Genomic DNA, 14,985 nt, shown 5'->3' with positions numbered 1-14,985 from the left:
GAGTGGATATTGAGAGTACAGACACACTGGTTGAACTACCAGGTTTGTGTAGCTCAACCACTCATTACCAACCTAGCAGCCATCTGCACATACTGTATGTAAGGTAGTGCACAGCACTGGTAATGAAACAGGTTGCATATTTTGTTTAACTTCAGTGTAAAATCTGCAGTAGGAGTGTAAGATGTAGGAGACAGCTGCCCATGTGTAATAGCCACATCATAGGTGATGGCTCACACTATCTGATTATATCCTGATCATGTTGACAGTGGCATCAGAGCCTATTGATACATGACTCTGTTTGGGGAGTGGGTGTCTGTGCCCAACAGAGCTCACGGTCCTGATGGATATGTGAGTATACACCCAGAGAAGGAAACAGACCTGTAGACACTTGCATCACCTGTAATCAACTAACAGGATGTGATGTGGTCCTCAGAGGAGGATTGCTGCTAAAGGAAGCTACAATATCTCCGTAATAGCCAGTGTTGTCACATCCATAACACAAATATTTACATGTGAGCATCACTGTCTAAAACATCTTCATAGGTAATATGTAAACTAAATACAGTACTTGGTACTTGTAGTACTGACTGCTCATACAGGCATGTCCACTAGTCAGCTACTGGTGTTTCCTAATGTCAGCTTTGTGTATGTGGCCATCCTGGGAAATGTAATCTCTATGCCATTTACACTGCCAGACCCACCTACCACCACGTCTCACACATTGTCTGGGATGCAGCTACAGGGGTAAGCTGGAAAGCAGCCTAGTCTACAGCCATGACTGGACCAGACAGTCATGAGGTGTAGGTTAACACATGCAGCTCATCAACACAACCAACACATACCCTTACCAGAACACAGTAAGGACAGCCACACACACAACCGGAAATCACACACATTCACAGATGCGTCTAAGTATCTGGCCAAACAAGTGACCCACCAAGCAGGAAGAGACAAACACCAAAATACACAAACTGTATGGCATAGATTGCATAATTGTGCCACACCTCTGAACACATGACTGGAAACATGCCCAACAATAATCATTTGTGAATGCAAACTCTAGCACTATGTTACACACCGACCTATACAAGGGCATACATACTGTCAGCTGCCTGTCTGCCATGATTAGCCACATACTCATACACTCAACCCACCTTTTGAACTATACACATAGCTCTGGCATATTCCATATTGTTGTGCAGGACCTGTGATGCAATAGCCTTGACTGCATGGAAACACATGTAGGAACTGTCAGGTCTTGTAGCCCATGCAGGTATGTCCCAAGGCCTGGGTAACATTCTGCCATTGGTCAGAATGATACTGCAGTACAGGGAAAAAAGGATTGTATTCCACAATTGTCTAGTGTGGTAGTGCATGTCGCAGGGTATCCAGTATCTGTCATCCTGGGATAACAAGGTTGCCAGACCATGATGCTTTGCCAGACAGGGCCTGCACCTGTCAACCCTCGGAATCTGGATACAGCCTAGGGCTCATGCTTCCCCTGTAGTGCCTTCATCCTGCACGGTTCAGGTGAGGGTCCATTGCTGTTACAGGAACAGTCAGGCAATAAACTGTGGGTCTCGCTACACAATGATACATGTCAGAAACACTATATGGACACACATATGCCAATCCCTAACATGAAGAACATATCTGTGCAGTGGCTGACACATGTTTCACTGCTCCGGAGAGCACACCTGCATGACCATGTTATAACACATACCTCACCTTTTGCCCATTATCCTTTATTGGAACATATGGGCAGCAGGTGTGTCCATATTCCTGAAGAATATGTACACCCCCACTCTAATTGCACTTGCATAACATCCGATGCATTATGCTGAGCAACTACCTTTGTGTCACAGTGGAGTTCAAAATGCACCTTGAGACAGATCACCCATCAGGCCACGGACTTCCCAACTGTCATAATGTGTTGTAATGGGGAAAATTAGGTCTGAGACAGAACCATAATAATGGCTACTCTCAACTATTCCATTATGAACTGGGAAGATTCCTCATGTACCAACACCTGCGTTCAATGCATGTTGGATTCCATTGACCCCACTGACCTGGATCACAGTAGTCACACAAGCAGGGCTAACAGTATGCTACACATAGTTAGTCTCCGATGCCAATGTTATGTTTCCTAAGAGCAGAGTGGTGAATGCCATGGCACCCATGCAGATGGACAATGCATGTGCAAATGGTGAATCCTACACAAATGAACCTTAAGCAGTCACATATGTGCAGTAATTCTGCCATTGAAACAGAACCAGGAGTCAACCCAATACAAACAAGTAGGCAAACTGGTGGTTCGATGCTTTAAATTGTACCACAGAAGGTAGTAACTGTTGCAAGAGTGAACACACATGAGTGTAGGTGATCCCTGGTCAGCCTCAGTAAGATGCAGATACACCATATAAAACCATGCAAAGCTACTGTGAAACCAATCAGCCACATATTATGAGGCCAAGCACAGAGCATTCTATAGCTGTGTTGTTAATCATAATGGCAATGACAAGAACTGCTATGCTGCACAGCACTATGACATGGGAAGTACTGCACCTACAGAAATAGCACCCATTCATCCAGATAGGGTCTCGGAGAACCTAAACTGACTGCCACCTCCCGCCCACCCCAACAGGTACACTTAGTAATATATCCGTGTACACTACAGGGCCCCTGTACTAACGACTATGCAGGTACAAGCTGCACTCTCTAATGCCATACATACAGCTTTCATGGGACCTGTTAACATCCCAGGGTGTATCCTACACAAATGTAAGAACATTCAGCTATCCAAATACACATCATGTTCAATCATAGCTCCATGTCAGGCTGTGTACACACCAAATGGTGCACAGCAACAGTTATCACACCCCACAAAGGCGGAGACACCATTGATAATGGGACATAGTCCACAACTACCCTGCTGAGTCTGGTCTGTATGGCCATGTACCATTGTCAATGTAATTGATGTACTAGGTACAGATGATGTAGATGACAGTAGGATTGATTCACACTGCATACCATGACCTGGCCAGGTCATAGGACACCATCACCCTTACTGTGCTCCAGCTGCACTCAGTAAACTAGGTGTATATTCCTATGTCACAGGAGTGGTTAGCAACTGGACTGCTGGCAGAACCCACACTACAGAAGGTGTCTGATGAATACATGCACATAAAACCAGTGCCAGCCACAGTAATACAGGGGTCATTCCTGGTACTCCCCCTCTTTTTTATCTATACCACATAGACTAACACAGAAGGCATCAATCTATTGATGTCTGCAAATGACTATGAAGTAGGAGAAATAGTTGACTCGTGTGCTGTGTTCAAAATACAGAAGGGCCTTAATGTGTCAGATGTGTGGTGTGTGATGTATGGCCACAATTTGACAGCTAAGTATTGCATTGCCATCCCCTATGTTACAAACCCTGTACCCATTAACTCCCACCTAGTCAGCAGTCAATATAATGGCAACTGTGTGTATGGGATGCAGCTGGACAGTACTTTCCTCTAATAGTTACATCACCAAAAAAGACAGGTAGTCGTATGTGGCACCCCTAATCATGACAGGGTGCCATCCAGGAATATGGAGATAACTCCTCAGCCATACTCAACACCCATGTGACCCATAATGGATCACATATTTCCTTTAAGGGTTATTGCCCATGTGTAAATGGCCTACACTGCCCTTCACAATCCCTAGCTGCACTGTGTAGCATGCAGCCTACCCTGAATAAAGCCATGTCCAACCCAGAGGTGTTGGACATACTACATTTAACACATCCTGATCCCAAATAAACACATACATCATGGACATCCACCTTTCTAGTACAAGGATCACAACATGCCTGACAGATCCCTGTCCCATACACTTAACATACTCTTGCCATACTATGCATCCCTGTCCTGCGAAGCTGCACATTGGCACTGTCTGTGACATGGTGTGATGACCGCATGCCAAATATATCAGTAACCATACGTATCAGTTCTGTGGCACTGCTTGAACTGGCCACTGAAACTTACTTGTCTGTTGCCTACAGCTAGGTAACCTTTCTGCCTAGGCTCATAAATGGCCCAGGGCATATTGCCTACTAGATCACTATGACCATACATGCCATAGTTGATATCCAACCCTGCAAATACAATCAGGCTAGCTAATGTCCCATGTGTTACACATGTTCAACACAGGCAATACATGGCAGGATGCTACACAGCTGTACAGTGCCATGCAGATGTATATGGCAAAACACATACATGCTTGCAAGTCTGCAGGGTCACAGGTCATGTCCCTAATGGCTATGTATGACTATATATGTGGCATATACACAGCATTAAGGATGATTGCATTAATGTGAACACATCCAGGCGTGTGCTGATAGGAAAAGACACCACTGCAGGCAAACAGTCATGCCCACGTCAAGACAACATTCACATGGTGTATGAGCAATGTCATCACATGACACACACATATATGGCGATAACATCACATCACCAGTAGGTGTAAAATGTGTGTGACTTATACATGCCAGTGGTGTTAGTGTCATGTAGATCTACAAAGATGTATTTGTAATCTTAATAAATGTGATACACATGTAAGTGCAGCTGTACTGCTGTAATTCTCTGTGAGTTACTGTGACCTGTCTCCATCGTTATGTCTTCCAGGTATGCCACGTAGCAGACTGTCACCATACAGCTGCTTGGAGGATGAAGTCCTCATCCCATACCTCCTCGACAACTACATGGCGCTCTTCAGCCATGTGCCAAGCAGCGGGATGCCCTGTGGGAGGGTAAAAGATGTTGGTGGTCACAATCGCACCTATCAACAGGTGCGCCGACACTGCACTGACCTGATAAGATGGGCGAAACAGCATGCTAATGCAATCGCCAGGGAACAAGGTGCAACAGGTGAGGGGCCACTCACCCAGCCCCCACTCACATGTACCGAGGAGCTACTGGCCAACCTGCGGGCACCTGCAGACCTCCATCCACAAGCCTTAGCTGGTAATGTGGAGGTGGGTGTCTCTCAACCACCAAGCCTGGAGTTGCCTGGTAATTCACTACTGCACGTAAAATACAACCATATATCACATAGTTACATGTGTTACTGTACAATATGTAATGTAACATCATATGCAAGGCATTTTTGCACACATGCCATATACTATAGTCTGCTACTCTATGTATGCACAGATGTGCATACTCCATAGTATAGTGTATTGTACTGGCTTATGTGCTAATATAGACATTGCACCTTGTAGCTACCACACAGGTGTGGATAATGATCTTACTGCTGTGACACACCTGTTTAGGTACCTCTTGTATTTTGCAGTGACAGCAGCCTGTGTTAGGTGAGATTGCTATTATTTACCAGGCTTGATAATGCATGGAACATATTAATTGCATGCTATCTGACATAACACACATACACATAATGTATGGTAGTCCTGGTAATGGACACTGGTCAGACCTGCAATGCATCACACTGTTTACCTATGTAAAACAATTGAAGACTATATGAAACACCTACACTAAACCATCAAAACTGTCTTTGCCAGATGTGTGGACAACAGTGAATACAATGTTGGAGGTGTGTTCCACTGTAGGGACAGGTACTACATAGCAGCATTACACATGTTGGGAATATGAACAGTACTGTACAGAGAGCATATGTGTGCACACACTAAATGTGTTGGAGCTGGAGTATGCCTGTCCCACAGGATACACCCTTGTGGAGTATACCCTTGCTATGAATGTCACACAATGTCAGGTGCTATGAGACATGTCCATGACATGTAGTGGGCTGATGGCAACACTCCTCAACTATCCTGCAAAACATGTCTCATATCCCATACATACCACCCTTTGTCTGCATAACCCTGTCCTCAGTGGAGCATATGACATCTATGGGTGTATGTCATATGGGATAACACTGACATGTGAAATAAGATGGCCATCACAGCCATTGGACTGAACATGTGTACACATGGTCATGGAGGCTGGCCAGAGACATGAAGCAAAACACACAGTAGAAGTGATGTACATGTGTGTACACCCTGTTGTACATTGGCTCGACACAATACAACTATGGCCTTTGTATAATGGTGATATTGCAGATGTGAAACACTAAACATCATACAGGCCTGTGCACAGCCTGTGTAGGCATAACATGAAACCACCACATAACATAACTTGAACATCTGGAGTGTGTCACGACATGGAAACATTCACCTATACAATATCCAAATACATACATGTGTTGCACAACATACACATACATCCACATCTAGCCACAGATAGAGTACATTCACCTTGCTGGTGTCAGACATCACTGTCATGCCTGCTCCTCATGTGTGTGAGGTACACAGGTGGCATGTGGGACATAGAGTACTTGTAAGTTAGCCATGTGTCGGCATACTTGTCAGGTATCAGTAATATGGTTGCATATGTGCAGGGGTGTCATCTGTACACACTTCTGTGACCTGTGTCACACATTCCACATTAGGGTTTATTGTGTATACACATTGGTGATGTGGGTCATGTTCCACATTAGATATGTATTGTATGTGAACATAGTCATGGTTATGAACTGTGTCAGTAGCTCACACTGCATAGCAATTATGAAGCCACATGATGCCCTTCAATGGCTATGCACATCAGCTCAATGTGCAGTATGTCCCTGCATATGTGTAGGGTGGACAGACAACATTGCATCGGCTGAAGGCCCATGTTAGTATAACACGTCTCTGTATTGGGGCACCATTACCATACTGTAGATTGCAAAGGACACCATTGTGTTACACATGTATGCATGTCATTCAACACTTCAGCAGAAGACATGTCATACTACATGTGATTAGCAAGGTCATACGCCACACAGTAGGTCAGTGTACTGTAAACCTGAGCTGGTCTGTGACACCATTGCAAAGTAGGGACAGCCATGTCAAACATGTGTGTACATGCACAATGTCTACACTCTACTCAGGGGTAGTCAGAATAATGTTGAACAGACATGCCCTGCTTTGGGGGAGATATGCTAGCTAGGGCTCAGGCAAACATAGTATGCAGTCGACATACCCTACTGCTCATGTCCTCATACATAGGGGCAGTGGACAACACAAAGCATCAGTGGCAGATGTACAAAGGTCAGTGATGGTCTGTTAACATATGGTGTATGCTGCACACACCATGGCAGTGCAGTGCAATGGTGCAAAATGCATGCATTGTGTTGCAGATACGGGGCCTATGCTACTAACACAAATGGTGCAATACAGGTATGTATGCTAACCACCACTATAAATATGTAAGGTGCATGCCATCTGCTATACCACATGCATGCTGTTGTGTGCAACTCAGGGATGTATGATAACTACCTCTATAACTGCCTAGGCTGAAACTATAATTGTCTAAGCTGAATACCATCTGCCATATAACTGCATGTAGCATGTGTGTCTGTGTGTGTCTGTGTGTGTCTGCGTGTGTCTGTGTGTCTCCATGTGTCTCTGTTTTTCTCGGTCTGTCTGTGTGTGTCCCTGTCTGTCTGTCTTGCTGTCTGTGTGTGTGTGTGTGTGTGTGTGTGTGTGTGTGTGTGTGTGTGTGTGTGTGTGTGTGTGTGTGTGTGTCTGTGTGTGTTTCTGTTTGTGTGTCTGCGTGTATCTCTGTCTGTGTGTCTGTGTGTGTCTGGCATAACTTGTAATGTAAAGTTCTTGTCTTCCCCTCACAGGTGTTGATGTAGGTGCATTGCCCTCCTGCGGTCAACCTGATGTTAGTGTCCTCACAGACTCTAGCAGTGATGATGATAATATGATTGAGGCGCAGGCAGGGTTGTCAGGGGCTGAATCTATGCCATTGGTTGCTATTCCACCTGTCTCCCCCTCATTCTCTCACACAGTTCCCCTGCCTGCACATACCCCATCACCACCAGCCATAGAGGAAAGACAGTTGGCGGGTGGTAGCATGGAACAGGGAAGTGTGGTGACTATGGAAGGTGTGCCTGCACACCATGATCCCAATCAACAGACTGGTGATGTCCCACACAGGCATGTGCCCAGTGCTGCTCGTAGGAGGACCACTGGCCAACATGCCCCTGTGAGACTAAGCACATCAGCTGGAGTTATCAGATGCATGTTTTGGCCTGTAATGCAAGCACAGACAAATGCTGAATAGCACAACAGAGATGGTCTGAGGCTTCAGAGGGCTGCTGTCTGTTTATTAACTGACAACTTTGAGGCACTTGCAAATGGTCACCATCATCTTGCAGATGTTTTGGATAGACGATCATGTGACATGGTGGGAGTCCTTGACCATGGCATGTCAATCTTCGAGCATGGAATTTCTGTGCTGGACGTAGGCCAGCTACATCACCTGTTGAAGGTCTACGTGAACATGCTACTACACATGCCCGCTCCCATAGTGGCGATAGCAGCAGCAGTGCTGCTGGTGCTGTGCAGTCCACACCAGGACACACCAGGCCATGTTCATGTGGTCCTGGATGGTCCCAACAGGGACACAATTCCAGTGGACATATGTCATCAGGCAGTACCCAATCTGGACCTCTGCCTGGTAGTGAACGTGCAACCCCTGGCAGGTGCAGGTCACGTGGCCATGGCCGGACACCTTGAACTGTGACACCTGCCTTGTACAGTCTGCAGCTGTCAATATTACCCCTGTGTAGGCCAGCCACATGCCAGACCTGTAAGCATGCATACACACACACTGAAAACAAATGTAGGGCACCTCAACACACACACGCGCATAGCATCCACACACGCCCAATGATATCACAGGCCCTAACACACACTCATGATGTCATCCAATGGCAGAGCCTAGGCCTCTGGCAAACATTATCACCCTGTGCATATGATGATGTCTGTGCCACATCCCTGTCATCCAAACCATCGGTGAAGGGATATGTTCATATGGTCTGATGGACAGGGTGAACATACTAGGTAGACAATTGTAGATAAATATTGTTGAGTAGTGTTGACAGGCAGCAGACATACCATGTATGGTAGTTTTAGAATGCATTTTCTACGTTTAACAGCATGTATCATGTGTAACAACACTAACAGCATATTGATCTTGATGTTCTGCCTTCCTCTTTCAGGTGTAGTTGCATGTGCCGGGGATGTTGGTATTTGCGGGAGTTCCATATATACATGATGACTACCCACAGGTCAGTATGACAATACCTGCATGCACTTTGTAGCTTCCACATCACAGTTATATTCACCCATGTTTCAATTATGTTTACTGCTCTAATGATCCAAGAGCATGATAGCTGTGTAGTAAGCTACTGTGTTCAGAGCCGTCACATCCATAGTGGGTGACATCACAGGTATAGCAACCTGGAGCATGGAGTGGTATGCTGGATGACAAGGGTAAAGACCAGTGAAAATAGTGGCTTCTCAGTGGGAAGCAGTAATACCCACTGCCATGACAGCATGCAAACACAGACACACCCACACACTCAGGGATTTCAGACACAGTAACACACACTCTGACGCACACACACACACACACACACACACACACACACACACACACACACACACACACACAGTTGCCATTGTTCGCATGAGAACCCCTGCCTATATGCATATCATCATTATAGTACTATGCAATTACAAAATGCACCACAGAGATTACACATGCACAGGTAGTTGGAATGGCCTAAGATTGAGGACATCGACAGGGATACCACAGTGCAGTGAGGGTATGTGGGGTGGGGGGTCCATCAGTAGGCTATGTAACAACAGGTCATAACCCAGGGTGTACATGTTAACAGGCGGTTAGTATGCCCATCTATGATTGATGATATCAACAGGGATGCTAGACTGCTTTGAGTTGATGCGGGGAGTGGGCATTAACATTTCACTATGGTAAAATACAGCCTCACTCCAGGAACCAGACAGCCATACACACGGACAGCCATACACACACACACACACACACACACACACACACACACACACACACACACACACACACACACACACACACACACACACACACACACACACACACACACACACACACACTGGCATTCACAAAGATATACACCTATGTCACACACATACAGACACTTTACATGTGTGAGGTTTAACCACTTGCCTATGCCTTTCTTTCTACACTTCACTCTGTACTGGTGTCAACAACAGTGTTCAGGAGAGTGATAACATGTGGGATGTATTCCCAACCATACGTGACATATATGGACACACACCTACACGTACCAGCGCTGTGAATCAAACACCTGCCTATCTCATGATAGGTACTACAGCAGTACAGCACTATCACATCCAGTACAATGCTTACTGACTCCTTCCTTTGACAACTGTGCTGATATATGCATAATATATGCACAGGGGAGGTATTACTGTTACAGGTGTCATGAGGTTTGCCTTCGGTGTCACCCTTACAGCATTCTACATTGTCTGTCTTCCACTTCAATTAATAAAACCTGACCTTAGCAGGTACACAGGTTATTGTAGGACTGGTTGTAACACACCAGTGAGCTGTCGTCAATAATCATTCATCTGCAAAGAAGCCCCACCACTTAGTAGTCATGTCCAAACATCTGTCCATATCTCATGTACGGTTTACTGTACTTAGAGCATATCATCATATACAGTTGGCAATGTTGAGGCTGTGTTACAACAGCATGATGTACTAAGACAACAGTGACCTTCAGACATCAGACACTGCACACACATGGAATCTATACAAACAGCAATACATGTAAACATATGCAGTCTACATCAGTAGGTCCACTATCAGGTCAAGAGGATACATTCCATACCTTCCCCATGCCATGTGTGAATCATAGCCAAGCATTACACCATAATGGATGTTTATTCATGTACTGGTAGGACACCACCACTTTCACTGAGTAGTCAAGTGTGCATATATTACAACAGCACATATCAGCATGACACACACAGCATTATTCCATGTCATGCTCCTCCAAACTGTTACTTGACAGTGCCATGATGAAGCCAGGGCACTGTAATGGTCAACAATGGGCACATCATATTTTCCACACACACCTCATGTGTTCTGGAAGAGTGCAAGTAATGTGCTCTGTTAGAGCTAGGCAGTACACTCATTCAAGCATGTGCAAGGTCTGTGGCTTGTAAACATCTCATCCCAGCATGTACTGGCTATTGTTGTACTAAGGCTAATGTCCAGACAGCACACAGCATGCATGGCTTGCAATTGTTGACATGGGGTATATGTAGGCGCTGTGTCCACACATGGCTGTGCATGTCATGAATATATCACCTGTGACTACTCAGGAACATACAGTGCAGAGCTGGATTTCCCTGAGTCTGTCAATACAGGCCTTGTGTAGGTTCTATGGTCCTGCTATTTGGGTATATTTGTAGGCATTGCATTAGGTGGACATGTCTAAAGACATACATGCCACATGGGGTGTTGTATGATATGATAGGTGTCATGGGTGACCAGTAGAGAGGGGATATTACCTCAGTCAACACAGATATCAAACCTTATGTACTGTTAGTATGCTATCTACTATGTGCATGTGTGTAATTACTGTAGCCACCTGTATGTAGAAAAGTAAACAAAAGCTATGGTAATGTAATATATATTGTATGAGCATGGGATGTACATATCCAGGGCAGGTGCGGTTAGGTCATATCCAGCCATGAGGGTGTTGTTTACTGGTGTACACCAACTGCTGACCATGTTAATGCTGACAACATCCGAGGGACCCTGGTTTCTGTACAACTGAGCAGGTTACAAACAGTGGTATTATTGCATTGCATAATACATTATGCAGCTGTGTCTGTACATGGGTACATTGCACAGCTGATGTAGGCCTAGGTACAGTCCACCAATCGAGGGTTATCTGGTCATCTACCATACTATGTCATACGACATATGGATGTGTGTTGGTAGTCTGGTGGATGTATATGAGGATACAACCTAGAATGCAGCATTTGCCACTGTCACCTGTACCTGACTCATCTGTGATGCGTTATGTCAGAGTAGTGGTCTTTACATGTGAGTAGCCTTTATGAATATGTGCACACCACCACCTGGTATGGTCCATACCACTGATATGGCCCGCATGTCTGGATCTGAGTTATATGGTGGTAGTGCAATTGTGCACTACAGAGCCTTCAGCCAGGTGTTACTCACCACACAGATGTTGGTATTCCCCATTGTAGGTTCTACACTGAGCAAATGGATTACTAAAGCCACATATCTAGCATGAGTTAGCATAAGCATCGATGCAATTGTCATGCAGGTGTTAGAGTGTTACTTCTGTGTGTAGGACATTTGCCTTGGAATGCAGCTATATGGGTAAATGTGACATAGGTATTATCCACACACATGTGTAACATGGATGCACTTGCTCTGTGTTGAAGGACCATTGTTCGGTCATGACAGCATGGAATGACAGACACTGTACAACCTCCTAATAACAGCAGGACATTGGCTCATTGTTTTGGTCTAGCAGTTGCCACCCGTACCATGACATCACTGTGTGTGGCATTAATGTGCTTGGTAGCAAATGCCCTATGTAAGGTGACGGACAGCGGCAGAACTTGTGTATATGACCAATGTGAGATATACCTAGGGTAGCAGTCCTGCTAATAATGACAAATACTACCACAGCCATGAGAGGTCATCTTGTTACCTGCACCTCAGTACCATTACACAAGGTGGCTCATGCATTATGCTTGCACATGCAAATATTCCACGTATAATGCCACTGTCCACAACCTGATATCACTGTATGCCTTTCAGGGTGGCAAGGTATGTGACACATGCTGTAGGTAGCATCTGCCTGTGCGACCCAGGTAGCCTATTGTCTGTCACGTTCACACATGCATGAATGTGTATACGTAACATATATATGTCAGTACTTCATGTACATGTATGCATGTGTATGTCACAGCACAGACACAGATATATCATTTACAGGCCACATACAGGTATCAGGTGGTAAACCAGTATGATGTGCATATATACTGACAGGTAAGATGTACCTAACTGTAAACCTGTGTGTTTACAATAGGAGTCCATTACAACATGTTCTGTACATGTAAGTGTTTGAGCATGCACACTGTGGCCTTCAGTGGTTAGAATCGGATTGCATCCCAAACAGCCCCTGTGCTACTAAGTGTATGAGCGTACCCGCTGCCACCTTGTGTAATTTGAGTCAGTGCATCCAACAAGCCCTTTGTTACTAAGTGTATGAGCACGCCCAGTATAACCTTGTGTAGTTGTAGTCATAGTGCATCCCAAACGGCCCTGTGCTACTAAGTGTATGAGCATGCCCACTGTAACCCTGTATAGTGATAGTAGTGGTCCATTCCACAGATGGCCATACTCCAGTTCAGGTTCCTGTTGTGCTACAACTATACCTCTCAGGCCTACCTGCAGATGGTGTGTCTTGTTTTTGCATACAGGTTGTAATGGACACCTACTTTAAACACACAGGTCTACAGCTATGTGCTTCGTGACTGTCAGTCTCCCTGTTGTTGTCCTCAATTATAGAAGGGAGTCTGACTGCTTTGGGATGTGTAATCTCTATGACGCATCTCGTAACTGCGTAGTATTGTAATAATGATCCTTAGATAGGCAGGCATTCTGATCCCACCACTGGCAACTGAGTGTGTGTGTGTGTGTCTCAGCAAATGCCTGAGTGTGTGTGTGTCAGCATAGGTGTGTGTGTGTGTATTTCTGTCTGTGTCCTGTCATGGCAGTGGGCTTTACTGCATTCCAAAAAGATACCTCCTTTTGCACTGGTCTTTATCCTTGTCAACCACTATACCTCTCTCTTCCCCCCTCCCCACTGCAAGTAATCAGTCCTGTAATGTCACCAAGCTCAGACATGGAATCAGTAAGTGTAATTGTATGTGTTCTGTGGCACATACCGTAACTTCATACCACTGTACTAGTTACCTTTACATAGGCAAGACATGTATGCACAATACTGGCAAGTGTGTGTATGTTTGTGTGTGTGACTACCCTGTAGCCAGGCATACACATGTGTAATGTCATTTAGCACACCATGGTAGCCATCTGTGGTGACCAGTGTCTACAAAGTATTACATAGTTAGGAATGGTAAAGAATACACAGTTAAGCATGACTACAGTTGGGTATGTTATTTTCCTTTGCCACTGTCAAGCAGTGACACAGAAGTGGTCACTGGGGTGTAGGTCCATACCCATCATTCCCCCACTCTAACTCTGCAATCCCCTGGGTAGGTTACATTAGCTATCATTCCCCACCCCAAACTCCACATACACAACAACCATCCCTTCTCTGGTGAACTGCTTATGATTTTAATGTTATAATGCAAGAGATGCCTCTGTTTTGTGTACTCGTCAATTCCTTTGTAACCCTTCTGTGTCACAAAGGGCATTCAGACGTGTGTATGTATATATATATATATATATATATATATATATATATATATATATATATATATATATATATATATATATATATATAGCTATGGCTGTGTCTGTGTATATGCATATATATATGTGTGTGTGTGTGTGTGTGTTTGTACACATCCCGTAGGTGCCTATATATATATATATAGATATCTGTATGTAGGTATGACAGTTATACAGATGGAGACTTGTCTTTGTTGTTTCACAGTGTACAGTACATTCAAGGGTACTGTACATATGTACACAAATGGACTGTCCCATTTGTTTTCAGTACTGTGGAATATCTGTAGTAGGATGTGCATTATAGACTCCATGCAACATGTATACAACCCAGATGGCTTAGTGGTATTTCCCATGACTTCAGTGTGCAGGGTCCAGAATTCGAGACCTGCAGGCCTTCTTGATACTGTCAATTAGGAATGCATAAGATACATTTAAGCAGGTGTAATTGTGTTTACTTTACAGTAAGCAGCGGGTATATGCAGGTAACAGACATGTACAACCCGCGGTAAACTTGGAATGCCCTTCTTTGGCAATCTTG

The sequence above is a fragment of the Protopterus annectens genome, chromosome 8.part0 (assembly GCF_019279795.1).
Source record: "Protopterus annectens isolate FY-2018-M chromosome 8.part0, PAN1.0, whole genome shotgun sequence".
NCBI lineage: Eukaryota > Metazoa > Chordata > Ceratodontiformes > Protopteridae > Protopterus > Protopterus annectens.
The sequence above is the reverse complement of the archived record's forward strand: the minus strand, read 5'-3'. Positions refer to the sequence as shown.